General features: G+C 41.7%; 1 long non-coding RNA gene across 1 annotated transcript; it reads left to right on the top strand.

Moving 5' to 3' along the window:
* The first annotated feature begins 521 nt into the window (after positions 1-521).
* LOC128324234 (uncharacterized) lies at positions 522-22,551 on the top strand. Its single transcript, XR_008306740.1, has 3 exons — positions 522-645; positions 15,639-15,743; positions 22,076-22,551. It is a non-coding gene; the product is annotated as an uncharacterized LOC128324234 (long non-coding RNA).
* The last annotated feature ends 4,640 nt before the right edge of the window (positions 22,552-27,191 follow it).

Here is a 27,191-nt window from a genome sequence, read left to right as displayed (position 1 = left end):
AATTGCTTGTTATTGGGAAGAAAAGCTATTTAAAATGTTCCTTGCTGGATCACTGCCCATATTTACTCACTTGTCTAAAGAGTAGGAGTAGGCCCTGGGAAATTGGATGGCAATCTGAAGCAGGATCACTAAAGCCAAGAGTGCTAGGAAGTCTCTCAAGCTTTCAACTAACATACAGGCCAAACCGAAGAAGTTTGCGGATCACATAGTTCAGCAGTGGCTGCAGAGCAAATGATGGCAGGAAATCCTCTCTGATAGTTACTTGCAAGGATTTTTTTTCGTAGAAGAAAACAAAGCTTCTGCAGAATGATCTTAGTCACTTTGGACTGGCAGTGTAGGAGGTTTCCTATCTGATCTGCAGCTGAACTGTGTCTTGATATTTTATGCACTGAATTTAGGTTAAAGAGCATAACACATGCTGATCAAAAGCAGGTGATATAGTACAATAGGGAGTTATAGCTGGCGGCTGATTGGTATGGGAGGTCTTACTAGACTGGTAGGAAGGGTGCTGAGGGACCAATAAAAAATTGAATGGCTGCTTCACAGTCTTAGACAGGTGGCTGCTGAGGTCTTAGATTATAAATTAAGGAAACGAGGAAAGCTCACCTTTAAAAGTCTGTTTTATCCTGGCTGAGCTCTGACAAGGTGATCTGTGCTCTTACAGGGTGTACTCAAACACCCATTCTTAGAATCAAATCCTTGGTCTTAAATGTGGCTCACTTTTTACATCTCTGTTTTGTGTCCCTGATTTGCTTTATATCTCTTTTTCTACCCTTTCCTGATTGGTGGGAATATTAATGCAGCTTTTGCAGATCTGTTATCCTTTGGAGGAGAGAAACCACTGGAAACATTTCTAGATTTTTAAAATATATTTAAAAATCAACAGGTTGACAAGGAATAATAAGTTTATGAAAAGCAAACTCATGCTGTTGCAAGGTAATGTCAGAACTAGTATTTTAAAAATCCAGAGAAAATTAGTTGCTTTTTCCAGCTTCTCTTTACTTCATTATTTGTTATTTTATTTATTTGAAATATTTATATGCTGCCCCTCCAGCACAATACTGCTCAGGGAAGCTCACAATTGAAATAAATGATAATACCAATGAACCCAAAATTACACATTTTCACATTTGCAAGGTTAAACCACTGAAAATGGCTACTTGATTTAAATTGGGTGGTGTTTATTAATAATTATTATTTCTTGTTTACACAGTCAGACAGGTGTTATTGACTGGTTTGTTTTATCCAGACATCGAGTCCTTCCCAAAGACCTGGGATGGCTGAATTTTATTGTCAATACTGTTGGTTATTATAGATATCGTCGCAAAATATAGGCTGTTCCCAGTAAAGCTGCTTTTTGTAATTGGCTGATGGTGATTTCTGTGGCCCCTATGGTGTTGAGGTGCTCTTCAAGTTGTTTTGGAATTGCACCTAGGGTGCCAATTATTTTGGTCTTTTTCTGCCACAGCCTTTCAATTTCAATTTGTAGATCTTTGTATTTTGTTATTTTTTTTCTATTTCTTTTTCTTCTATTCTGCTATCCCCTGGTATTGCTATGTTGATTATTTTCACTTGTTTTTCTTTCTTCTCGACTACAGTTATATCTGGTGTATTGTGTGGCAGATGTTTGTCTGTTTGTAGTTGGAAGTCCCATAATATTTTTACATCTTCATTTTCTACAACTTTTTCAATTTTATGGTCCCACCAATTTTTGGCTACAGGTAGCTTGTATTTTTTGCAGATGTTCCAGTGTATCATCCCTGCTACCTTGTCATGCCTTTGTTTGTAGTCAGTCTGTGCAATCTTTTTACAACAGCTGATTAGGTGGTCCACTGTTTCATCTGCTTCTTTACAAAGGCGGCACTTGCTGTTTGTTGTGGATTTTTTCGACTTTTGCTCTTATTGCATTTGTTCTTAGTGCCTGTTCTTGCGCAGCCAGTATTAAACCTTCTGTTTCTTTCTTCAAGTAACCATTCTTAAGCCATTGCCAGGTCTTGGTGATGTCTGATTTTCTACTTCTACTTTGCAAATATTGACCATGCAGTGGCTTATTTTTCCATTTTTCTGCTCTGTTCTTGACTTGATCTTTCTTGTAGGCCTGCTTTGTTTCATTGGTGTTGAATAGTTTCTCATTATTTACCATCTTAAGTGCACCTTCTTCACTGTCCTTTATATATTCTGCAAGGCATCTTTTCTCCTCTACTGTTTGATGGACTTGCAGCATTCCTCTTCCACCTGATCTGAGAGGGAGGTATAGCCTATCCACATCACTGCGGGGGTGCAGAGCATGATTGATGGTCATATTATTATTATTATTTTCATTGTTATTGTTATTATTACTACATCTATATCCCGCTTTTCCTCCAAGGAGCCCAGAGCAGTGTACTATATACTTACGTTTCTCTTTCACAACAGCCCTGTGAAGTAGGCTAGGTTGAGAGAGAAGTGACTGGCCCAGAGTCACCCAGCTAGCATCATGGCTGAATGGGGATTTGAACTTGGTCTCCCTGGTCCTAGTCCAGCACTCTAACCACTACACCACACTGGCTTATTATGGACCACCAGTAGTACCAGAGCTCCAGAAAGTCTCTCAGGTAGAGCTTACTGTCACTAAGAAGGATTCCCATATGATTATAAGAGGGATTCCCAGATGCTGTTGACTACAACTCCCAGCATTCCCACCTTGTAAAGGGGAATCCTCACCAGATTCCCCTTTACAAGCAAAGTACCTTGAAACATTGAATTGGGTCAAACCGGTCCATAACAGACCGGGTCTCATTTGGTTTGAACTTGGATAGGCTGCCTTTTTTTTTTTTAAAGACTGTTTCTGAGTTCCAACCAGGCAAACTGGTTCTGCACACCCCTACAAAACAGCAAGCTACATATCCTCAGCTATCTGCTGTATTGACCACTGCTGTCCTAGGAATCCCTTATGAACAGTCTGCTCTTTTGAGAACTTTGCCTTGCTTGGCGTGCCATATTCTAGGCCAGGACAGAATCTCACATCAACAATAACATTAACTACCTGCTGTTGCTTTTGTGCTACCTATATGAGAATGTGAACTCCAAACCAGATCCCTTATATGGGATCCACATTATAGTGGAACCAAATCACTATCTTCAGAACATTCCAACCTTCTTTCCACACTAGGAGGTCATGCACACAACTTCTTTTTTTTGGAGCCTGGGAGAGATGCACCGGGGGTGGGGGCAGGTTCGCCCCCGCCTTCCCCCACACAATCCATGCCGAAACCCATGGCAAGAGTGCAGCAGCAGGGAGGCCAGGGGAAGGATGCCTGGCCTCCAGATATCCCACAATGCACCACACAATGAGTTGTGTGTTCCAGCCTGAGCACACACATGGTGCTCACACCTTTAACTCTGGCTAAAGGCCAAGATAAAAAGTCAGGCTACCCATGAGGGCAATACCAGGATTGGGCTCAATCCCAGTGCTCCACATGAGCAGCCCAACCCAGGCTGGGCTACCCTACCCTGCACTGATCTGCTTGTGAGAACACATTTAGGTGTTTTTAGTGTTATTCTGCAACTCAGTAAGAATTGAATGACAGTTGGGATTCTACATAGCACTTAATAAAGGGCTATATTTCCATTAACATCTCACAGTGCCTGTCAGAGGCGTATCTAAGGAAAATAGTGCCTAGGGCAAGCACTGAAATTGCACCCGCTGTCCAAACATCTGACACCCATCTTTCAGATAGCTTTACCATAATTTCAGCTGAAAAATATAAGTCAAGCTTGTTAATCTTTTAATATTTCAAAAACTATTTAGCAGTGGACGTAGCCAGACCAAAAAATGCTGGAAAACTACAAATTTCAGTATGCTCATGAAATACCCAAATACTATGTGGAGGTGTACTTGGAAAACTAAACAGAAGTGCCTGTCTAATTCTCTACTATGCATTGTACCATCACTATTACATAAGTTTTAAAAATAAATGGAGAATTTGACTTTTCCCAGATACTCTGAAAATAGTTAAAGGATATGCAGAGTAAACTGTGTCACTGCTTGGAATATATCCTAGTATTTCAGAAAGACAGTTAAAATGAGGGAAAGAGAGCAAGAAACTCCCTTAATACTAAGGATTTCACACTGATTCAAAGACAAACTCACCATTAATAGCCATATTATTAAGACATCACTTAAAAAAAAACAAAAACCTTTTTATTCAATTTTTCACAACATAAGATACACACACACACAGGAAAAAAAAAGGAAAAGGGGGGGGAAGAACCACAAACAAAACAAACAAACAAAAAACATGAGGAATTCCATCTCATCATTAGAACAAGTATCAGTTCCACTACCCAAGTCTTGCCTGTAATTTAATTGTTCTTCCCCCGATAAATCGTACGAAAGTCAGCTCTAGGGCATTTTAAAAACATTTTGTTACCACTCAAAAGCCTGATAGAAATCCATTTTATAATATGTTTTTAGGTAAATAAGAAGAGGGTCCCACATCACATTTAACTCACTTATCACAAGAAGCAAAGTAAGAGCAAATGAATACAATCCTAGCTTATAAGCTTCAGCTCAGTATTCACAAGCCCTGATTCTCTGTACATAGTGACAAACTAAATATGTGTACAGTGACTTATTATATTGATTTTTTAAAAATTTGTTTTACATGTAGCCCTTTTGGGGGGCTTCCTAAAGGAAGGTCTGCAAAAGTTTCCCCTCCCCACCCCGGCCTATAGGGCCTCGCAGGGACCATTTGAGCATGTGCGGTGGCCATTTTTTAAAAAATTGTTTTTTAAAAATGGCCTCTGAAAACAAAATGGACACTGTGCATGCTCATTGGCCTCTAGGCCTGGCATGGCCTAGGACCTCACAGAGGCCATTTGAACATGCGTGGTGGCCATTTTATTTTCGGTGGCCATTTTTAAATTTTTTAAAAAAATTTAAATGGTGCCCCCTTCAAGTGGCACCCGGGGCATGTGCCCTGCCTGCCCTACCCTAGATACACCCCTGGTGCCTGTCCCCACTGCAAAGACACCCAACCTCCACAGCTGTAACAAGGGCACAAGCATTCCTCTCACAATCATGTGGAGCTGTACAGCTGGTGAGGCAGCAAGATGCTTTGCAGACCTTTCTTCAGCTCAGTGCTGCAGGGCACACCTCCACTTGAAGCACTACCTGACTGGAGCAATAAGCACAGCTAATTTTGTATTACTGTAACAGTGCTTCAGCACAAGGAGGCAGTGAGATGGAATGCAAAACACCTAAAATGAGCTTTAATTAAAGATGACATATATTCAAAGTGCAAGTGAACTAGTAGCATTTGGCCAGTCTAAACATGGAATGCTGATGCTGTAATTCCATAGAATCCAGGAAAAACAGCCACAAATCAAGTGTTAAAGTGTTAAAAATACAATGGAACAACCCAGAAAACACTGGAATGCCATGGCCATGACATCATCTGATCTCTCCATAAAAGTATATCAATGCCGAACTCAGTAAGTAGTATGGAACCAGCCATTTTCAGAGATGCAGGTGACAGAAGTGCTAATGCTGCACAGAAGCCTTGATTGAGATCAAAGACTGAATAATCAGCAAATTACAGAAGAATGGTAAACCATATTTATAGAAAATACTGCAGCTCAATAGGCTCCGTATACTGTGTATTAAATGAAGCAATGTTTGATCATCATAACTTCTTTGGGACTGATCCAAGTCCAGTTTAATGATGCATGAAAACACCTTTATATGAATGACCATCCCTCTCTCAGGACATTTAGTTAGGCTGGACCATTTATCAGCAAAACTCTCTTATTGTTTTCTTGATGCTCAATGATGCAAGCAAAAAGGCACATGAATAATTTATACAATACTTGTGCAAAATTCCATAATTCCAGCAAAATTGTATGACTATAGCATATTATACTCAAGCACCTGATTGCAGGAAGAGAATTGGTCATAACAAAACTATAATCCTTAGAGATAGCATCTGACGTCCAGACTAGTCCCATTAAAATTAAGTCATCCTTTAGAGTAACTCCTGAGTTACTCCCATTGAGTAACTAAGTCTGGATATCATCCGATGTAGGTTCAAATTCCCGCTGGTATGTTTCCCAAACTTTGGGAAACACCTATATCAAGCAGCAGCCATATAGGAAGATGCTGAAAGGCATCATCTCATACTGCGTGGGAGGAGACAATGGTAACCCCCTCTTGTATTCTACCAAAAGAAAACCACATGGCTCTGTGGTCGCCAGGACAGGAGTTGACACCGACTCAACAGCACAACTTTACCTTTACCTTTAAGGGTTTTGAGCAGAAGAATGATTCCACCCCACCCAAACCCACACCCACACAGTAACTGTACCAGAGGATTACACATTGTCACCATATTATCTGGAGTATAAGCTATTTATAGATTACTCTAGATGGAAGGTGTTTTGTCTGTAATATGTCATAATCTTCAAATTACTAGCAGGAGAAAATATTTCACATCTTGTGTCTTAGAATAAAAACTGCTTTCAATTATCCTGAAAAACAATCTGCAACATCTGTATCTATTTTGGGAATGAATTTCACTTTGAAACCACAGAATATCTTAGAGCTGGAGAAAACTGAAAATATATCAAAATAACATTATTAAAATCATGCATTTTAATCCCTCGAAATTCAAGTTCCAATCACTGAATTCTTTTTCTTCCTTTGAGTAACTTCATTTAAATTTCTTGGATAAAAGTGCAGTTTAAAGTTAGCAATGTTACAGAGGGTCAACGCACCAGGAGAATTTCTAAATGGCAATTTACTCTCCTTCATTCACTATAATTAGGGTTGTGGGGGAGGTGGTTACAGCGACTTCAGTGCACCTTCAACAACAAGGTGCTGTTCAAACAGCTAGCAGCATTATTCAACTTTATTCAAGATGATTGGCCCTTAATTTATAAAATACACCTTTTTTAAAGTTTGCACTTTGGGGGGAGTGTTGAAAACAGTTGTGTGCATTTTTGTGAAGCTGAATGGAGAGACCCCTAAGGTAAAGCATGAGATGGAGGCGCGGATACCTGTCAGGGAGTCAGGGAGTGACTTTGTTTCACCTGTGTGCTGAATGAGTTTTGTTCTTGGGGGGGGGCAGTATCAAGGCAGTGTGTGCAGACATGCATTCAGAGTGGGGTCTTCCCGATTCAATCTGAGTGGGATCTAAAATTAACTGAGCCGCGTCAAAAAACTTGTGAGCATGCACACGTGCACACACCTTAGAGGGAACACTGGTTGGCACCACCTGCTACCCCTTTCAATTCCACTCCTGGGCAGACTTGCTTCCCGCACCCAGCAATCTACTTGCAGTCCAGAGCTCCATCTAATACAGAGTTTTAAAACAAACAATTTAATTTCAAATTATTTATTTATTTATTTATTTTATTTAACACATTTATACCCCGCCCCTCCAGTACATTACTGCTCAGGGGGCTCACAACATTTATAAAACCATTACAATATAAAATCAGACTAATCAAATTAATCAAATTAAACAAATTAAAAAATCCAAGCTAAAACCACAATCAAAATTACCTTTTAAAATTCCAAATTAAAATCTTAAAGCTAAAAACTAAGAATTATAAAAAAAAATCCCAACACCCATGGACTCTGTCCCTTCCTGGAAGCCTTTATCAACCATGAAGGGCAAAGGTCGAGCACGCACGTGGTAGGCCTCAGCCTTCCAAGCAGCCTATCCACTTCCTTAGGCAACACAGTCTGAAAACTATCCAATATAACAGGACCAGACAGGGCATTGGCAACATCCAGTTCCAGCACCACATAAATCTTAGCATCCAAGTCAGAACAGACGCGAGCAATTTTATCTGCAAAATGTAATGCAGATTCATCATAGCGGGCTGCCGATGGTTCTTTTTGATGGTCTTTGGGGTCCTCACCTAGGAGGCTCTGAACCACTCAAAAAAGCTCCACTGGATGACACTGAGCAGTTGTGATGGTGGCGGAAAAGCAGGATTTCTTTGCCGCCATCACCACCATAGAGTAGGCCCTAATATGGGCTCTAGCCTGTGTTCGGTCACATTCATTCTGAGTTTTCCGCCAACAACGTTCAAGCCGTCTACCAGCCTGCTTCATTGTCCGCAACTCATCTGTATACCAGGGAGTCACTTGAGTTCGGCTGGTTGGAAGAAGATGCCTAGGCGCAACCATGTCAATTGCCTGGCCCAACTCCTCATACCAGAGGGAGACCAGGCCATCAACAGGATCATCCACTCTCTCAGACAGAAACTCCCCCAGAGCTATCAGGAATGCATTAGGCTCCATAAGCCTCCAAGAGTGGACCATCTTAACTGGTCCCCCACCCCTGCAGAGGTGTTTGGGGTCCACCCTCAGCCCAATCTTCACCAGATTGTGATCCATCCATGATAACGGTATTGATGCCTCCTGGACTATCCACAGAGCATCATTGTCCATCATTGACCCAAAGATTAAGTCAAATGTAAGGCTTGCCACATGTGTGGGACCAGAAATTAGTTGAGACAGGCCAATGGTCATCATGGAGGACATGAAGTCCCGAGCGGCACCAGACAAGGCAGTCTCATCATGGACATTAAAGTCCCCCAGGACGGACAGCCATGGGGTCCTCAATGCCACACCCAAGAGCACCTCAAGCAGTTCAGGCAGGGAGAATGTTAGACAGTGGGGTGGGCAGTATACCAACACAATCCCAACCTTGTCTCATGATCCCATCACTGCATGCAGGCACTCAAACTGGTCAGACTGGTGGACAGTGCATCTGGTGAGGTGGGTGGTCTCCTGATGAACCAAGGCAACCCCACCTCCACACCTACCCTCCCTGCCTTGGCTGATGCTACACCCAGAAACCTGGTGGATTCAGCTGGGAGAGATTTACATCTCCCCCCTCATCCAACCTGGTCACCATAATGCATGCCAGGTCCACATGCTCATCCAGGATTATCTCCTGGATAGCTGTGGTCTTTGTATTTATGGACCTGGCATTTAATAGTAACAGTTTCAGGCAAGATGGGCTGCTGTGAGAGTTACTGTGGTCTCTGTGGGTGGCAGAAGGACTGGAGAGAGCAATGACTTTAATATAGCCAACACACCTTCCCCTTATCTGGCTTGTCCTACCTCCACCACCATATTGCCCTCTGCCAAGTGCAACCTCAATTGGAAGGGCCTCCTCCAAAATAACACACACACTCCAGACACATATTTAGAAGAGCAGCACCTTAACAAAAATAAAAACTCTCTCCTTTTAAAGCAGAGGCAATACTCTAATCTGGTAGGCTCAATGTAGCTGCTAAAAACCCCAGGCAGGTATGAGGAGAGCTGTTATCAGTGCTCCCGTTCTGTAATCCCTCTAATGTCTGCAGTCCACTGGTTCTCCACTCAGCCAAGGGGGCTCATGCTCCTGGCCCAAACTGAGGGCTGGAGGTACCTGCAGAGGGTGGAGCAGATGGAGACACTCAGCAGTCAAGCCAGAGAGAGCTCCACCCAGCAGTAGCAGCAGCAGAGGAGTTGTCAACTTCCCTTCCTTCTTCCTTCCTATTAAATCACTATACTTGTTTTAATTAATTAATTAATTAATTAATATTGCTTTACACAAATTTCTATAAGGCAAGGCTCTTTAGGAGAATTCAGACTTCCTCAAGTATTGGACCCAAATCCTGTGCTGTCCTGCAAGAATCCTGGGAATTGAGCAATTTCAAAGGATTAGGAAAACTTTACCTCAGGCAAGTCCTGCATTGGGATTATGAATTGATGTTTTTAGTGGACTTTGGCTATACATTTATTTAAAATGTTAATGCAGAAAATTAAGAGCCAGCAGAAGGATTTGGGCAAAGAGATTAATCAAGGGTTCTCCAGAATGAAAAATCTCTTCTTGCAATTCATGTGAAATATGCAGTGGCAGAATGAAATCCCAAAATGTTCTCAAATGTACTGTCAAAAAACAAAAGTCCAGATGGAAGGAGGCTTGAAATGCTTCATACATTAGAACTGGCAAGTCATTCATGGTTTACTAATGTACGAAATTACCATTGTATAAAATGGCACGTTATAAATGAGATATCTGAGTGTAAGTCCATAATTATAAACATGGCCACAATTTTGTTGGGCATACCTAAATTCTAATACCAACATCAATTTTTTTCTGAAGTGTGAGGCAATTTGTTGTTTATGCTTCATTTCCCTGCTCCGTAATTTACTTTTCCTTATGAAAAACTTCTGTCATACATAGTTTGCAGGATTTCCCAAAGAGATGAAAGATGGAGGCCTTACATTGGATCATTCCATCAGCTGTTCCTATTCTCTAATCAGCCTGGAGCAATGAAATGGAAGGGCGTGGCTGCACAGGAATGACCCTTTATATTTGCAGACTTCTCACTATCCCAAGCTGGCTTGTTGTGGCCCCAGAATATGGAAGTGTTCCAGGTTCTTGATTTGCTTATATTTTGGGTTGGAACTAAAGCTTCTCCACTGTGCAATACAAAAGAGAATTTCAGGCTTTCTCCCAGGGAGAAACACTGAGAAAATTTCTCAGATGGTCTCCACATCATTGCTTATATTTCAAGGCTATCTATATGCTAGCCTCATTATTATAAAAACATTCTAGGCAATTGACCATTCATAAAATAAAACAGCTTGTTGCTATAAACCCTTGCACCCTGTCCCAAGCCTCTGGTAGGACACAGGGAAGTTGTGGCCCAGTGGAAGTTGCCTCATGAACTTTGGTGTGGGGGGCACCTAATGGTAGGGCAGGAAAGTAACCTGCCTAGGAAGCAAGAAGTTACTGGTTCGAATCCCCACTGGTAAAATGGGAAATATGGGAAACACCTATATCAGGCAGCAGTGATATAGGAAGATGCTGAAGGGCATCATCTCATACTGCGCAGGAGATGGCAATGGTAAACCTTTCCTGTATTCTACCAAAGGAAACCACATGGCTCTGTGGTTGCCAAGAGTCGACACCAACTCAATGGCACAACTTTACTTTAGGGGGATACTGCAAGGAAGGCATACCCTGCCCCTGCCTGTGCAGAGCTATGAGTGCTCCCGGGTTCCCGGTTCCTTCTTGAAAAGGGGTAACAGCATGCTCCCCCCCCTTATATTTATGGAATGGATGGGCATACATTATGAAATCTGGCAGAAATGAAGACCACATTGATGGGATTGCAACCTAGGGTTCAGTAAAGTGGCTAAAACCATGTGTCAGATCCCTTAATTATGCTTGTGCAACAGATCTGTATGTCCTTTGTTAGACTCTTTGTGAACAGTTGTGTGCAAAGGATTGCAGTTCATGGTAGTGCTAGTTTTTGGCCTATTGCTTTTTGCTTTTATGCTGCTTGTTGGTTGCATCTGCTTTCTTCTTGTCCTGTCTGATTATTCTTCAGGGTCCTTAATTTCAGATTTTCTGTGCTCTGTGTGTATTTGCTTATTTTATTTTATTACTGTAAATGTATTGCCACTTCCCTTTTCCCTGTAGCTTGCTGTTTGTTTGTTCCAGTCTCCCCCACTCAGTTCCCTCCAACTTATCACCCCCACCGCCTTAATTTTTAAAAAAAGGTTAAACCCTTCGCTATTAATGTTTGCTCTGTTCCTTGTGTCTTGTGTTGAGTGTTCTGTATGCTGGCAAAACACGTTTTCAAATCCAAATAAAGTTTTTATTTTCTATTCCTTCCCTATTCACTTTAGCTCCCCTACTTCCCTACACTAGTCTGTCCAGCAAAGCACTGCACACAGAGCACAGGAAATCTGAAAACTTGGCCTGAAAAATTGCTGTTTGATTTTCTATAGTTCCTCTTGCCTGCCTCTGCGCATTCCCTGGGTCTCTTTGCATGCCAGTAAGGAGACCCCAAGTCTGATCCTACTGTGCTAGAGCTCCAGAGTTGACGTTCCACCAACACTGCCTTTGCTTTGCTTTCTTCCGTAGTTGCTTGACTTAACTTTGTGCTTGCCCAGTAGAACCTACCCATTCACTGGGCCAGCCTGAAAACTTGCTGTTTAATTTTCTAAAGTTCTTCTCACCTTCCTTCCTGGTCTCTAGGCACTCCCTGGGCCTCCTTGCATGCCAGCGGGGAGGATCCAAGTCAGTTCTTGCCTACCATTACTGCTGTCTTCCTGCCTGGGCTATACTGACCAACTCTGAGTGTGCTCCAACACAGGGGGCCATGCCACCTACCTGCAGCACAGTGCCAAGCCCAAGCACCTCTGAGTCTCTGCCAGCCTGCCTGCCCTCTTGCCTGTGGACCAACCAGTGATTTATGGGGATTTTTTTAAAGATTTCCCCATTCACCTCTATGGGGGAAAACCCTATTCCAATTTGCTAATTCAAAAATTCTGAAGTATTTCTGAAATTAATTTCAACATTTCAGAATTAATTTTGACTTTACTGATCCAGTTTTCAAAAAATAATCAGATTCAGATTTTACTGATTTTTCCCGATCTGGGGCAATTTCAGATCAAATCTGATTTTCTGAATCCAAATTTGCACAGGCCTACCTAATAGCATCTAAAGTACCATTCAAGAGCTGGCCTAGATCAAGGGATGGATAAACCAGAAATATTACAGGCCTGGATAACAGCTTGCTCCTTCACAATCCTGCTCACCCTTTGAGATCAGTCCAGAAATTTGTTCGTCAGCATCTGAAGTACAGTTGGTGGATAGGCAGGGGCGGTTCTTGGTTGTGGTGCACAGACTACAGAACTTCCTCCGCATGAATGTTTGCCTAGTATTCCCCCATTACATTTTGGAAGCGGAGACTACCCTTTGGGCCTACAGTATGGGTTAATTGTTTGCTTAACTGATGCATATTTTACTGCTGTTTACTATTTTTACTGCTGTTTACTATTCTTTGTTATATTCAGTACCTAATCCAAAACAATTTTGGCTTAAGATGAGAGTTGTGCCCTAAAAAGCATGAAAATTTGGCTAAGGTGTCTGTCTTAACTATAGCCATGCCATATAGGCTATAAAAACATTACAGTCTCATATATTATTCTAGTTTTACAAATGACTCTCCATGTGCCCACACTTTGCCTTGGTCTTTCAGCTTAGCATTAGGCTGAGAAGGGACACTTTAAGGCAGAAATTCAACAGATGCATCTTCTGCAATAGCTTCCTAGAGATGCCTCTAGTCAATTTCTGATGCATAGTGCTTCCCCAAAATTCCACCTATACTGTAACTATCCAGAAATTCAACAGGTTCCCAGTCCAGCCACAACCACTTCCTAAAGTGGTTCCTAAAATACCTATGGATTTCTGTCAGATGCATTCCTACAAAGTTTTAAAGTTTTATTGATGGGAATTTAAATTTAATTTATTTAATTTACATTTACCTGATTTTTAGGTTTTAGTTGTTTAGTTTGAATTGTAAACCATCCTGAGATTTTATTTAGGGTGGTATAAAAATATGATTACATAAATACAGGCAGACAGACAAGGCACAGTTCTTCCCCCAAATGCTATGTACTATAGCAAATGGCTGGGCAGTGATTCAAGACATCTAGCAGTTTCACATATCATTACTCCAGAAAACCTTTCTCCCCTGCTCCTCCCTTCAGACTGCTGGCAATGTAAGGACTTTCTTGGATCTCAATCTGAATGGAGGTGGGAAGAAAGATTGCCTGGCTTTGTAGTGTACACTGTGTTCAACTGCATTTCACTGTATGCCACATTAGAACAAGAAGATGGAGAACACTGTCTGATTGGCCTCAGAACATGCTGACATATTTCCTCCCCTAAAAGAGAAACATTTGGGTGTGTATGTAAATTATGCTCTTTCTTTTATTTGGCTTCACTCTGAAAGAACCAGCTGCTACCCTTGTTGTTCAATATTTTCTTCTGTCTTTTGATTTTTAGTCAGAGATGACACCTCAATTTGCTTTGTTTTGAACATTATCAAAATATATGTCATGACTGTATCAATGTCATTGAGTTCCACTGATAAGTGGGCAAAACAAATGGTAATAGCTGTGTAGTCCTCTTTGTTTGCAGACATGCTATTAACATAGCACTTTTCTGGTTTGAAAAAATGTTCCTCTTAAATACTTGGGAGGAATCAAAGACTTGATCTAGCTGTCTGCAATTCCTCCAACTGCTCTTACCAGGTTTTTTTTTGAGATGTGAGGAAATGGTGTCAACGTGGACAAATTTTCAGGATTAAAACTGCCTATTGAATGCAGTGCAAGGTTATTGGAGGACTAGAGCTAGATGCTCTGAGAATGCAGATATAGTATAAAATTCATCCGGGGCGTTTCTAGGAAGCCCCTTGCTGCCTTGCATGCCCTTGCAAGTTCCCCTGCCTCACAAGCTGTCAAAAGGCCCCCACCACATTGCATGCCACTGCAAGTCTATTCACCAACCTCTTGCCCCCTTGTGTACCCTTGCAAGGTTTCCACCACTGCACCATCAACTGGTTTGCCCTCACAAGTCCATTCAGCATTGCCTCACATTCCTGCTTGCCACTTGCCTCCTCACACTGCCTCCTTGTTGTTGCCTCACGTTCCCTCGCAAGATCCCTTTGTCATCTTGCCACTGCCTTGTGTGGTGGAAGGATCCCAGCACCTCACTTTGTAGTGGAAGAAAATAAAAACCCATGAAAGGAAAAGGAGAGGGAAAGGAATGGTTGCTCCATTGTAGAAGTGCCAGGGTGCTCATATATTTTTATCAAGCAGCTGTGTTTAGAACCAGGAAGTCACTCTCCAGAACTTGCCAGGATTTGCTGGTCCCAACTCTGACTTCAGAACCCTCAGTGGACAAAATGGTTGCTCTGTGCCCTTAGTTGATTTTATTCTGTTATTATGCTGACTCGGAGGCTAATAACTCAGGAAATACTGGATCCCCCCCAAAAAAACAAACAAACAAACAAACAGACAGTACAGGATTATGCTCCGGTGTATACCTGAATTTTAAAAACCATTTAAAGGGATATTTTGTTTTTATTTATTTATTTAACGAATTGGTATACTGCCCAAAACTCACATCCCTGGGCAGTTTCACACATCTCTGGGCTTATTAAACATAAGATATTGTATCTGATCCCTCCACCACCACCACCCCCAAAGAAAATAAAGCCAACACTTGTTTTCTAGCATTTAAGGGCCAGCTTTAAACAGCTGCTTCCCAGTAATTTTACATCAGATCTCACCAGATTTGGAGAGGTGGTGTCATTTGTCACTTGTTGATCTCTGCAAGGCAGATTAGACAAATAGATTGAGATTTTATGACCAATGGAATGTTGAGGGCTTATAATGGTAGAATGTGGAAACAACTCCTCACCTTTATACTGGCATTACTGTGCCAGTGTAATGCTCCTGTGCTTCTTTTTAAGAGCTTGTGTTTTCAATTTTTCTCAGTTAACCAGCTCTCAGTGTACCATTTGCCTACTCTTCCTCTATTTACAAAAATGCTTCAAATTCATTTCCATGTGGTTTTAATGCATTGTTTTAATGTAACATGTCTTATGTTCCAACTGGCAAGGATGCTTTCTACATAAAAATAACCATTATAATTACTATTGCTAAAAACAAACAAACAAAAATCCCTAGTATTTCAACCTCCATTCATACATTATTCCGACCACATCATTTGGCATTTCTCTATGCTGTTTTCTGGGACTGACTGTTATACCCTTCATTTCTTTTGCAGACCTGTCTAATAGTACAGTGGTATGATGAAGGGCAACATTATATCAGAGGAATTTCTGCAGTGAGAAGCATGAGCTTCATGTATTTATCTTATCTGCACCGTAAGGTACAGTGATTAACAGCTGGTGGATGTTCATAAACAATGCTGCTATCCAGATATGAAAGATGATATAAAATGAATGCAAAGTATTCGCCCTTGCATAAATATCTGTAGCACAACTTTTTACTTGATTCAGAAAATGGTAAGGTATTTCTCTAAAGGCTCAGCTGTATTACACTGTATTCTTCTTAGACAGGATCTGTTGAATAAATATATTTCTGATGAAATGCATATCCAATAAATGCAGCTTGGAGTCCCTAGGCGGGACATTATTATACCTTTCTTGCAATGATTTAAAAAATGTTAGCTTCATTCTCCAGTAGAAAGCCTGCTTTATATGTGCAGATCTATAGGGAATTATTACATATTACCTTAGTGATATGGTTTTAGATTCTTCATGATTTTTGCTCATGTTTATTTCTGGGAGATCACATGGGAATAGTAGATAGATAATGCATTTACTTCCTACACATTAGTCTCATTGACAATCTTATCTGACCCTCCCACTGATCTTTTTGATCCATGACTGGAATGAGGTGGAAAACAACCACAAGGAAACAAAACCATACCATCACCAGGGACTTGTAGCTTAAAAAGATAAATATTTCATGTGATTGCTTTCCCACGTGGTTTAGTAAAATTTTAACTATGCTAGTGCAACCCACTGAGGATAGGAGTGGTAATGATATTTTTTATACCCAGATGAACCACATAGGGAGCTGCTTATATAAATGGTTTGTTCCCACACAACACTGCCTGCCCACCAGACTACCTCCATGATTTTGTTTATGACATCACAATGCTGTTTCTGTGCTCATGATGTCACAAACACTTAAACAAGATAGTAGCTGCTGTCACAACTGTTAAGATTTAATAGCAGTGAGGGCAAATAAGCCAAGACAGAAAGACAAAAAAGTCAGGACAGACAGAAATAAATAAATAAAATTGCACTGAAAAGTAGCAGCCAGGAGAACAAAATGGTATGGTATATTATCCCAGTGAGGTGAGAATTGTTTTTCAGCAATTTGTTTAATCCAAAGGACAGTCTTTTGTATTGAAAAAGACCCTCTGGGTAATGCAGGCTGTGTATTTGTGAGAACTTTTGAGCAGAGGAATTTTATGATAGGGCAAAGACAAGTCCAAAGTTGTGAATACTGAGTGATCTTGTGAATAGAGAACCAGTGTGGTGTAGTGGTTAGTGTGCTGGACTAGCACCGGGGAGACCCGAGTTCAAATCCCCATTCAGCCATGATACTAGCTGGGTGACTCTGGGCCAGTCACTTCTCTCTCAGCCTAACCTACTTCACAGGGTTGTTGTGAGGAGAAACTCAAATATGTAGTACACCACTCTGGGCTCCTTGGAAGAAGAGTGGGATATAAATGTAAAAATAAATAAATAAAATAAATCTTTCATAGTAAGCAGCATTTCATTGTTATTGGTTAATGGATAACAATCTGCTACCATGTTGGAGTTCACATCTCTTAAATCTATGCACATTTGAACTGTGATTTCCTCACAAGAGCAATGGGAGAGACCCATTCTGATTAATCAACAGGCTCTATAATGTCAGCATGTTGTAGTCTTTAGAGCTGCTTCCCTGTAAGTGGTTGGTGCAATGCCATGGGTACGTTCCTCACTTTGTGTTGTACAGGTATTGCATTTGCCTTCATCTGAATTTCACATTTGAAATGTATGACAGTGCCTGGAGTATCAGAAAAAAGATCCAAGAAATCGGCAATCATATCAGCATATGTATGCTCCATCACCTGTAGTACAGGTTCCATGCTATTGCGATCTGATGTTTCCAGCCCAATACTGAGATTCCTTTTTGTGACACATACACTTTCCTTTCTGCAGTATGTCCTTTGTATTCCAGGACAGCAGTGAAGTATCCATTTATGGAAATAGGGCAGGCCTGCTCAACTTTGGCTTCCACATCTGTTTTTGGACTAAAACTCCCATAATCCCCAGCCACAGTCATCAATAGTCAGGGATTAGGTGAGTTATAGGCCAACATCTACAGGGTGCTTTCCAGATTAGACCCTGCAACAGGGTCAGGACATATCTCTGAAGTGTGCTTCCACACTTCCTATGTTGTGACACCGTAGTCCCTATGCTGACAGCAGGGCGCTGTTCATATTTCCAACGCCTTGTTTCAAATTTAATCACTGCAATATAGTGTTATGACACTGCATATCCAGTGTAAAGAAGTTGCTGTTTGGGGTGGGGGGGTTGTTAGTTTTCATGTGACTGCTCCCCCTGCTGTTTATGTTTTGAATGTGATTTGCCTGAATGGAAACATTTTGCTGCTGTTGAGTGGCTAATCTGGATAGCACCCAGGAGGATCAAAGTTGAGCAGCCCTGCAATAGTGGAGCCTTCATATCCCCATGGGTGGATGTCTGAAGGCTGCAGGTGCAAGTCTGAAGTATGTTGTGAGCTACACCTGGTGTTGCACTCTGTATATGCTCAGAGGGAAAGAGGCGAAGTCACATCATACACAACTGAATTGGTTCTTGGAGATGGTGACTATGTAGGATCTGGGCACAAGTAGAGATAGAGGAAGACACATTCAGAAAGTTCAATGGTCTTTATTATAAAAAGTTGCTCATCAGGATAATATTCAAACATGTCATTCATATTAAACACGTTTCCAATTCGAGGTGTAGTGCTATGTGCCTGGCTATGTCAGTAGCTCTTATCATAAAACTTCCCTCTCATGAAAAAACTGTTTCTTTGTTAGATCAGTTCAGAGCAGCATCCTCTGCTTATTGTCTTTTTGTTGCCAGGAAGCAGTTTGCTCCTTTTGTTCTCCAAACATCTGCATTTCTTAAGTTGTTGGTCTGTCTTTGCCTAAGAGGCAGGCTCTTGGCCCCTCTTGTGCCAAAGAGTGTTAAAAGGTCAAAAGGGGTTCTTTAAGAAGGAAGAAGCTAAGCTATATGTGTGAGACAGCAATTAAATTACTTCTTGAGTACATCTACTTAGTGTGTGATTCTACAAAGAGAATGTTTAAAGTAACAGGCAAGGGGTACATGTTTGAGGCTAGTTAATCAACGCATTTGACTAAGGCAGAACAATATAGGTAACATCAACATGATAAGTCTTCTGTCAGAGGAAGTAAGGGGTTAGCTTCCAGCTTGTCACCTAGGAGTTAATCATTTCACGCAGAGCTGAGTGAGTGTTCAGCTCAGAGAAACACATCAGTGTTTCTCTGAGCTGAACATTGCTATTGGAAATAGGCCTGAGTTCTGAACCAAATTCAGGGTCCAGTCCATTAACTTTGGCCATGCTGGCCATAACATTTAATAAGGAGTTTCTTGTAAATTAGATGGGAAATGATATTGTTTGTTTGTTTGTTTGTTTAACACAATTTTATACCACCAGAATGCAAGTTCTCTGGGCAGTTTACAACAAAACAGTAAAAACAACCAATAAAAAGATTAAAACATTTCAACTATTAAAATTTAAAACATTAAAACTATTAAAACACAATTAAAACAATATCTAATTAAAAGCCTGGGTGAACAAATGTGTCTTGACTGCCTTTTTTAAAGTTGTAGAAGATGGGGAGGCTCTTATTTCAGTAGGAAGTATGTTCCAAAGCCTTGGGGCAGCAATGGAGAAGGCCCATCCCTGAGTAGTCACCAGACAGGCGGGTGGCAACTGCAGACAAACCTCTCCAGATGATCTCAATGGGCAGTGTGGTTCATAGCAAAGAAGTCGTTCTCTTAAATAACCAGGGCCCAAGCTGTTTAGGGCTTTATAGGTTATAAGCCAAACTTTGTACTTTGCCCAGAAATTTATCAGCAGTGAGTGTAGATCTTTTAAGATAAGAGTGATATGGTCTCTCCAAGATGACCCAGAGACCAACCTGGCTGCTGCATTCTGGACTAACTACAGTTTCAGGACTACGTACAAAGGCAGCCCCAAATAAAGCACATTGCAGTAGTCAAGTCTGGAGGTGACCAGCAGATGTATTACTGTTCTGAGGTCATTTATCTCAAGAAACAGATGCAGCTGGTGTGTCAGCCGAAGCTGATAAAAGGCACCTCTGGCCACTGCCTCAACCTGGGACACCAGGGAGAGTTTTGTGTCCAGAAGCACCCCCAGACTGCATACCTGTTCCTTCTGGGGAAGTGTGACCCCACCCAGAACTGGCAGATCAAAATCATCTCCTGAGTTCCGACCCCACACAATAAGTACCTCTGTCTTATCTGGATTCAGCCTCAGCCTGTTACCTCTCATCCAGCCCATCACTGCCTCCAGGCAGGCATTTAGGGTGGTTATGCCTTCTCCTGATGATGTTGGCATGGAGATAAAAATTTGGGTGTCATAAGCATACTGATAACACCCTACACCAAATCTCCTGATGATCTCTCCCAGCGGTTTCATGTAGATGCTAAACATCGGTGACAATAAGGAGCCCTGAGGGACATACCAAAGTTCAGTTTTTGAAGAACAGCAGTCTCCAAGGGACACCATCTGGAATCTGCCTGAGAGGTAAGAGTGGAACCACTGTAAAGCAGTGCCTCCCACTCCCAACCCTCTCAGGTGCTCCAGAAGGATACTATGGTTGATAGTATTCAAAGCTCCCGAGAGGTCCAAAAGGACCAACAGAGTAACACTTCCTCTGTCAATTCCCCATTGGAGATTAGTTATGTGCACAGAACTGCGGAGGCACGGTTCAATGCCAGCAGGGGTCTCCCTTTAAGGGTGAGGGGGTTGCACTTACCCCTCCCCCCGCTCCCCCCCCACTGGTGCTCCGTTTTTAAAAAAGGTTTCCGGGGCAACAGCGTTTCTCCCTGTCGCCCCTGCCCCTGTTGTTGCCCAGAAATACAGGAAGTACAGGCTGTGCATGTGTTCGCTGCCACATGCATGCATGCCTTGCACGGTGCATGTTGCATGCGCACATTACGCATGCAACATGCACACACAATGTGATTATATGCAGTGCTTTTCAAAATCATTGTATATTTGTTTACACCAAGATTGTGTTCCCTTGCAAGGCAGGATTGAGCCTGAGCATGCAGATGTCCTAAATTGGTAGCCAGGTCATTTGGGAGGCTGGCAGGGGAAGGAGCCCCCACTGCCCTCTCTGTCATCCCCCATCCTGCTGCCACAGATATCTCAGGCCTGAAGCAGGCCACCAAGGTCATTTGGGACGTTGGCAAGTGGGTGAAAGTAGCCCCCACCTTTGTAGCCCCCCATCCCCACCACTGCAGCCATCCCAAGCCCAAAGCAGGCTGCCAGAAGGAGCCTCCGCTGCTGCCTCAATCATCCGCCCCACCCTGCCGCTGCAGCCATCTCAGGCCCAAAGTGGGCCACCAGGATCATTTGGGAGGCGGGTAGGCAGGTGGAAGGAGCCTCCACCATCCCCACAGCTGCAGCTGTATCTTGGATTTAGAAGGTATTACAAGGCTTTTCCCTCCCCAGCTCCATTTTACTTGTGAAGGGAAATCATTGCTGGATTCCCCTTTACAAGCCTCCCCATCGAGCCCTTTGAGCCATCTTGATGGCCAGACTGGACGGGGCCCAGTCTAGCATGAGTGCCCCCCACCCCGCCCCGGGGTGGCTCAAATCCAGTCTGGATTCAATCCGAGTCCAGGCAATTCAGTTCCATGCACATCCCTATGTACCAAATGGGGATCTTCATACACTTCATACACCTAATAAAGTAGACTGTAGGCCACAAACATTTATACCACAATAAACTGGTTAGTCTTTAGGGTGCCATAAGTTTCTTTGATGGTTTTGATACGACAGAGTGGAAGCTTGTGGTAAAATTAATTTATTCTAGATAGACAGTCTTGTTAAAGACTATCTATCTAGAATAAATTTATATTACCACAAGCTTACATGGACAAAACCTCAGTTCATCAGATGCTAAAATAAAACAAACAAATATTGGTTAACATGATCAGAGTAATGCTGGCAGTTCTAAATGGTCTGTGCTTCTGCAGGTGTCTAAAATATTACCCACAGAACTGCACAAGTCAAGAACACTCTTGCACTCATTCATAAAACTGTGTAATCATATTTGCACATCGGTACTTCCACTGGAAATCATGGAAGTATTGCCATGCAAGTATAATTGCACAATGTAAGTCTTAGAGCAAAAGTGCTTTTGTGAAACACCACAGCCGTTGTTTTAGACACCTGCAGCAGTGTCGACAGTTCAGATTCACTAGCATTATTCTGCTCATCATGTCAGCCATTGAAATTAGAGAATATTTAGCAATGTTAGCCTAGATAACATATCATGCAGATGGGAATGAAAATTGGGTCAAGCATAGGTGTTTTGTTTGGAAGATAACACTCATCTTTTGTCCTTCCTCATAGCATTGTTAAAATGTGACAGATCACAGAAGTTGTGGGGAGGAAAATTAGATAGATCTGATCTGTGAAGTTCAGCCAGACCACCAGTTGCCACACCAGCAGGAAAAGAATACCAAGGCATTTGAAACTGATAATGGGCCTTGATGGCCTTGGCCATCTGCTCCACAGCGACCCTTCAATCAATACTGACAGTCACAGTGAAACTGAAAATGCATTTACATGGAGAGTATTTTTTTATGATGGCCAGTTCAGGGCCCTCAGTGTACACCCCCACCCCAATGATTACTGAAGCACGCTCTCAATAGGTATTCAGCTTTGTGATATCATACTGTACTGTTTATCATCTCCCTGCTTACATCCCCATTATTACAAAAGGCATGACTGATTTGTTCCCTTGCTATCAAAGCACCTCCAGAAGCCTCCACCTCTCCTGTACTGTTTCACATCTGTGAACAAATCAGAGGTATATATTGAAGCTAACAGCTGCAAAATTGCCTACTCTGCCACATTCACATTCTATTTCTTCCCTTCTACTTTCAGATAAGTTTCTTCCCATTTCTTTTGTTTTTCCTTAACTCTAGGAGTGGTGCACTTGCACACCCAAAGTGCTCTATACCAGGGTTTCTTAAACCTTGGGCCGCCAGATGTTGTTAGACTACAACTCCCATTATCCCCAAACGTAGCCTTTGTGGCTGAGGATGATGGGAGTTGTAGTCCAACAACATCTGGGGACCCAAGGTTACGGAACCCTGCTCCATCCTTTTAAATGAACTGTTCTGGAACGCTGGCAGAATGTCCTGAGACTACCTTTGGGCTTCTGTGGGGAATTAGTGAGAATGAACAGTCCATTAAAGTGTGAATTTGAGAGTGAACAGTCCATTAAAGTGTCAGTCTGGACAAAGCTTTGGTCTGGAAATAAAGGCTGGAGATAGGAATATGGTATAATCAAATTTATTTGAGGATTATTGGGGTACAGAAAATGAAAACAGGCATATAAATTAGAGACTCATGAAGAGGCGTTTTAGCTTAAAGGTCTAAATTGCAATTAATTCAGCTTGAGGCTGGCAGAGAGAGAATCTGAAGTAGAGAGTTTAGACTTAGGAGGAGTGGTGGGGAGAGAGACCTGGAGCAAAGGCTGTGGTAGATGGAATAGCCAGAGCCAAGGCACATGCAGATGGTAGGTCCGAAGAAGGAGCACAGCATTGATTGAGGCTTGGGGTTAAGATAGGCAAACACACGCCTTCAGGCCAAACATGGGTCACACCCCCTGGCTGCAGGGGATGACATCCGTGACTTAACAAAAGAAGATATGCTGAATGATTTCACGATTCTCTTGAGAAATAGCCCTTTCTCCTTGTGCTAAGTGACTAACTGAGAATTTACCAAAAATGGGCATGTGGAGGCAGGGCCAGATTACGCTAGTGCGAGGCCTGTAGCATATGTTATAAAGGGGCCTTAAATTTTTAAAAAATGCACATAAATATTAAAACATAAATTATTTGCTTGCATAGTAAAGTAGTTCAATTTTTTCATTTGCTATATTTTGGGGTATGGGAGACCAAGCCACAAACTCACACTCACTACAACAACAGTGAACATTTATATACCATTTTTCAATCAAAATTCTCAATGTGGTTTACATAGGAAAATAAAGAGTGGATAGATGATTCTCTGTCTCCAAAGCGCTCACACTCTAAAAAGAAAAATGTGGTAGGCACCAGCAACAGCCACTGGACAGATGCTGTGCTGGGCCTTCTCTTATAAGGCACATTTAGCAGAAAAGGGATATTTTATCTAACATGGACCAAATAAAACAGGTAAAGTTTTAACTTTAATTCCCAGTTGGAAGCTGGGCGTGCGGGACCCTCAAAAACATGGTGCCCATAGCAAATGCGACATTTGCTACTAAGTTAATCTGCCATAGTGTGGACGGCTCACAGTCCCACGAGTCCAGTTAACCAAGATGGAAACTGCAAGCCTGCAGTTCCAAGTCATACAGGGTGCTGCGTGTAGCCCCTGAACAGGTGTTCTCATAATCTCCATTAATCCCTACTAGGACACCATAAGCCCAAACATTTTATCATCTTGTTCAAAATTTGATTAGGCATGTGCACAACCTTCAGTCACAGAAAACATGTTTTTAAAACAAACAAACAAACAAACAAACAAACAAACAAAAAATAGAACCACCACAACAACAGTATTTCTATTTTAAACATGGTGCTGTGACAGAGAAAGGGCTGACAGGAGGGCCGAGACTGAAATCTAATAGATTTAAACATATTTGGAATGGGAATTTTCAAATTACCTTAATCTGAATTTGTGTTCGTGAATTCAAATTATAAAATCCATTAAGTTGTCTAGAAAATGAAATAGAAGCAATCATTAATCCACCAAGGAATGGGGGGGGTGGATTATTGTAATATCAGTAAATCTAAATGTGAAGGATAAACTTTAAAACTGATCCTTTTTCATAGGAGGAAGAATATGCTTCTCTATACTCTTTCACACAACAAACGTATGTAGTGGGAGACCAGGATCATGCCTACTGACTCCGCAAATCCATACACAGGTTACTTAAGCTTTTTGTAGGTTTCCCAGCCATGTGTACAAAGCCTATGTGAATGCAGCTTGTAGGTGTGCAGTAGAGGTGTGCAGAACCGGTTCATTATCAAACCGGACCACCACAAACCAGGCCACTTTAAGTGGTTCGAACATGAGCTGCTTTGAACTGGTTCAGGCTGGCTTGTCAAACTGATCAATTCAACCAAGCTGATCAGTTCAACCGAGCCGATCCACATGCCCGTGGTTAGGTCCAAATTTGGTTTGAATACAGACCAAACTGCACCAACAAGTTTGTGCATACCCCTAGTGTGAAGGCTCTTTTATAACCTTCAGATGAACTCATAAAGATCAGGGCCAGGGCCAACAAGCACAAACCTGCTACCACCTCAATGTATTCCTTTTATACATCTTTTTGTTGTGGGGAAAAGGTTCTGAGTGCAAGCAAATGTACATCATTTTATAAATATATTAGAAGGATGGACATTCCAGAGACAGTGATTGATTGAGTGGTTGGTTGGTTGGTTGGTTGGTTGATTAAGTGCCGTCAAGTTGGTATCAACTCTTAGCGACCACATAGGTAGATTCTCTCCAGGATGTTCTGTTTTCAACTTGGCCCTTAAGATCTCTCAGTGGTGCATTCATTGCTGTTGTAAGTGAGTCCATCCACTTTGCTGCTAGTCATCCTCTTTTTCTCTTTCCTTCAAATTTTCCCAGCATTATGGACTTCTCAAGGGAGCTGGGTCTTCACATAATGTGTCCGAAGTATGATAGGTTGAGCCTGGTCATGTGTGCCTCAAGTGAAAATTCTGGATTGATTTGTTCTATGATCCCTTTGTTTGCTTTCCTGGCTGTCCATGGTATTCTCAAAAGTCTTCTCCAGTACCAAAGTTCAAAAGTGTCAATATTTTTTCTATCTTGCTTCTTCAAACTTCAGCTTTTGCTTCCATGGAGTGTCACAGGAAGAACCATTGTCCCAGCTATTCTAATCTTTGTAGGCATAGACACGTCATGGCATCTGAATATCCTTTCCAAGGCTTTCATTGCAACCCTACCAAGTCCTAGTCTGCAATATATTTCTTGACTGCTGGATCCTTTACTGTTGATGGTTGATCCTAAAAGGCAGAAGCTATCCACCACTTCAGTGTCTTCATTATCAATTCTGAGGCTGGTTGCTGTACCTGTTGTCATTAGTTTGGTCTTCTTTACATTTAATTGTAGTCTTCATTTTTTCACTGCGCTCCTTGACTTTCATTACTAGAGCTTGCAGATCATCCACATTCTCAGCTACTAGAGTGGCATCATCATTGTAGTGTGGGTTATTGATGTTTCTTCCTCCAACTTTAAAACCACACTCATCTTCTTCCAATCCAACTTCTATCAGTATATGTTCAGCATATAAGTTGAATAAATAAGGAGAAAGCATACAGCCTTGTCTTACTCCTATGCTGATCTGGAACCAGTCTGTTTCACCATGTTCCGTCTGGACTGTGGCTTCCTGTCCTGTGTATAGGTTTGGTTTCTCATGAGAACAATGAGATGTTCTGGGACACCCATTTTCCTAAGGATATTCTACAACTTGACATGGGTGGTGCAATCAAAGGCTTTTCTGTAATAAATAAAGCACATACTGACTTCTTTTTGATATTCTTTGGCTCTCTCAGTTATCCAGTATTTGTCAGCAAAGATGTCTCTTGTTCCTTGGCCTTTTCTGAAACCAGCTTAAACATCAGGGCTGGATTAAGCTAGTGTGGGGCCTGTAGCATATGTTATGAAGGGGCCCCAAATTAAAAAAAATGCACATAAATACTGAAACATAAATTATTTACTTGCATAGTAAAGTAATTCAATTTTTTCATTTGCCTAGTGCCCCTCCCCACCAACCACCCCATGCCTCCACTCAGCTGAGCCAGCCAGCCAACAAACTTTGCAAAACACACACACACCCCACACACTTTTGTGACTCCTGACCATGGGTTCTCCTTTGGAGTTATTTTCACAAAGAGAAAGGGGGTGGAGAACAAAACTCTGAATGTTTAAATTAAAAGGTTCTCAGGAATTCTGTACTTTGAGAAATCTGAACCTATTAGCAATTTTGGCACACAACAGTGGATGTTTGATTCCAATGTGTGCAGAACATATTGGATCCCAGCAGCCATCACATTAAAAGGGCCATTTGACAATATTAAGAATATATGTTTAACCTCTTGTGCAAGCCTGACAGGAAAGCAGATGTATATTTAAAATAGTTGATGCATTGCAAATGAATGTGATTATGATGAGGTGCATTAGCAACTTCCATGAAAACAGAAGTATCCAAAAGACAATCTTTTGGCAGGAGGCACAGCCTCTTTCAATCTAAATTACATTAACATGCTTAATATTAAAAGGAGGAAATGCACAAATCATTCAGTGCAACCCTAAGCATGTTTACTCAGAAGTAAGTCCTACTGAACTCAATGAGCCTTACTCTCTAGTAAGTGTGTTTAGGTTTGCAGCCTCCGTTTATCTTTGGACAATTTCAACGGGCATCCCAATGTAAAGCTAATGAAGTTGG

The sequence above is a fragment of the Hemicordylus capensis genome, chromosome 4, assembly GCF_027244095.1.
Source record: "Hemicordylus capensis ecotype Gifberg chromosome 4, rHemCap1.1.pri, whole genome shotgun sequence".
In the NCBI taxonomy this organism is placed as follows: domain Eukaryota; kingdom Metazoa; phylum Chordata; class Lepidosauria; order Squamata; family Cordylidae; genus Hemicordylus; species Hemicordylus capensis.
This window is presented reverse-complemented; position numbering and strand designations above follow the sequence as displayed.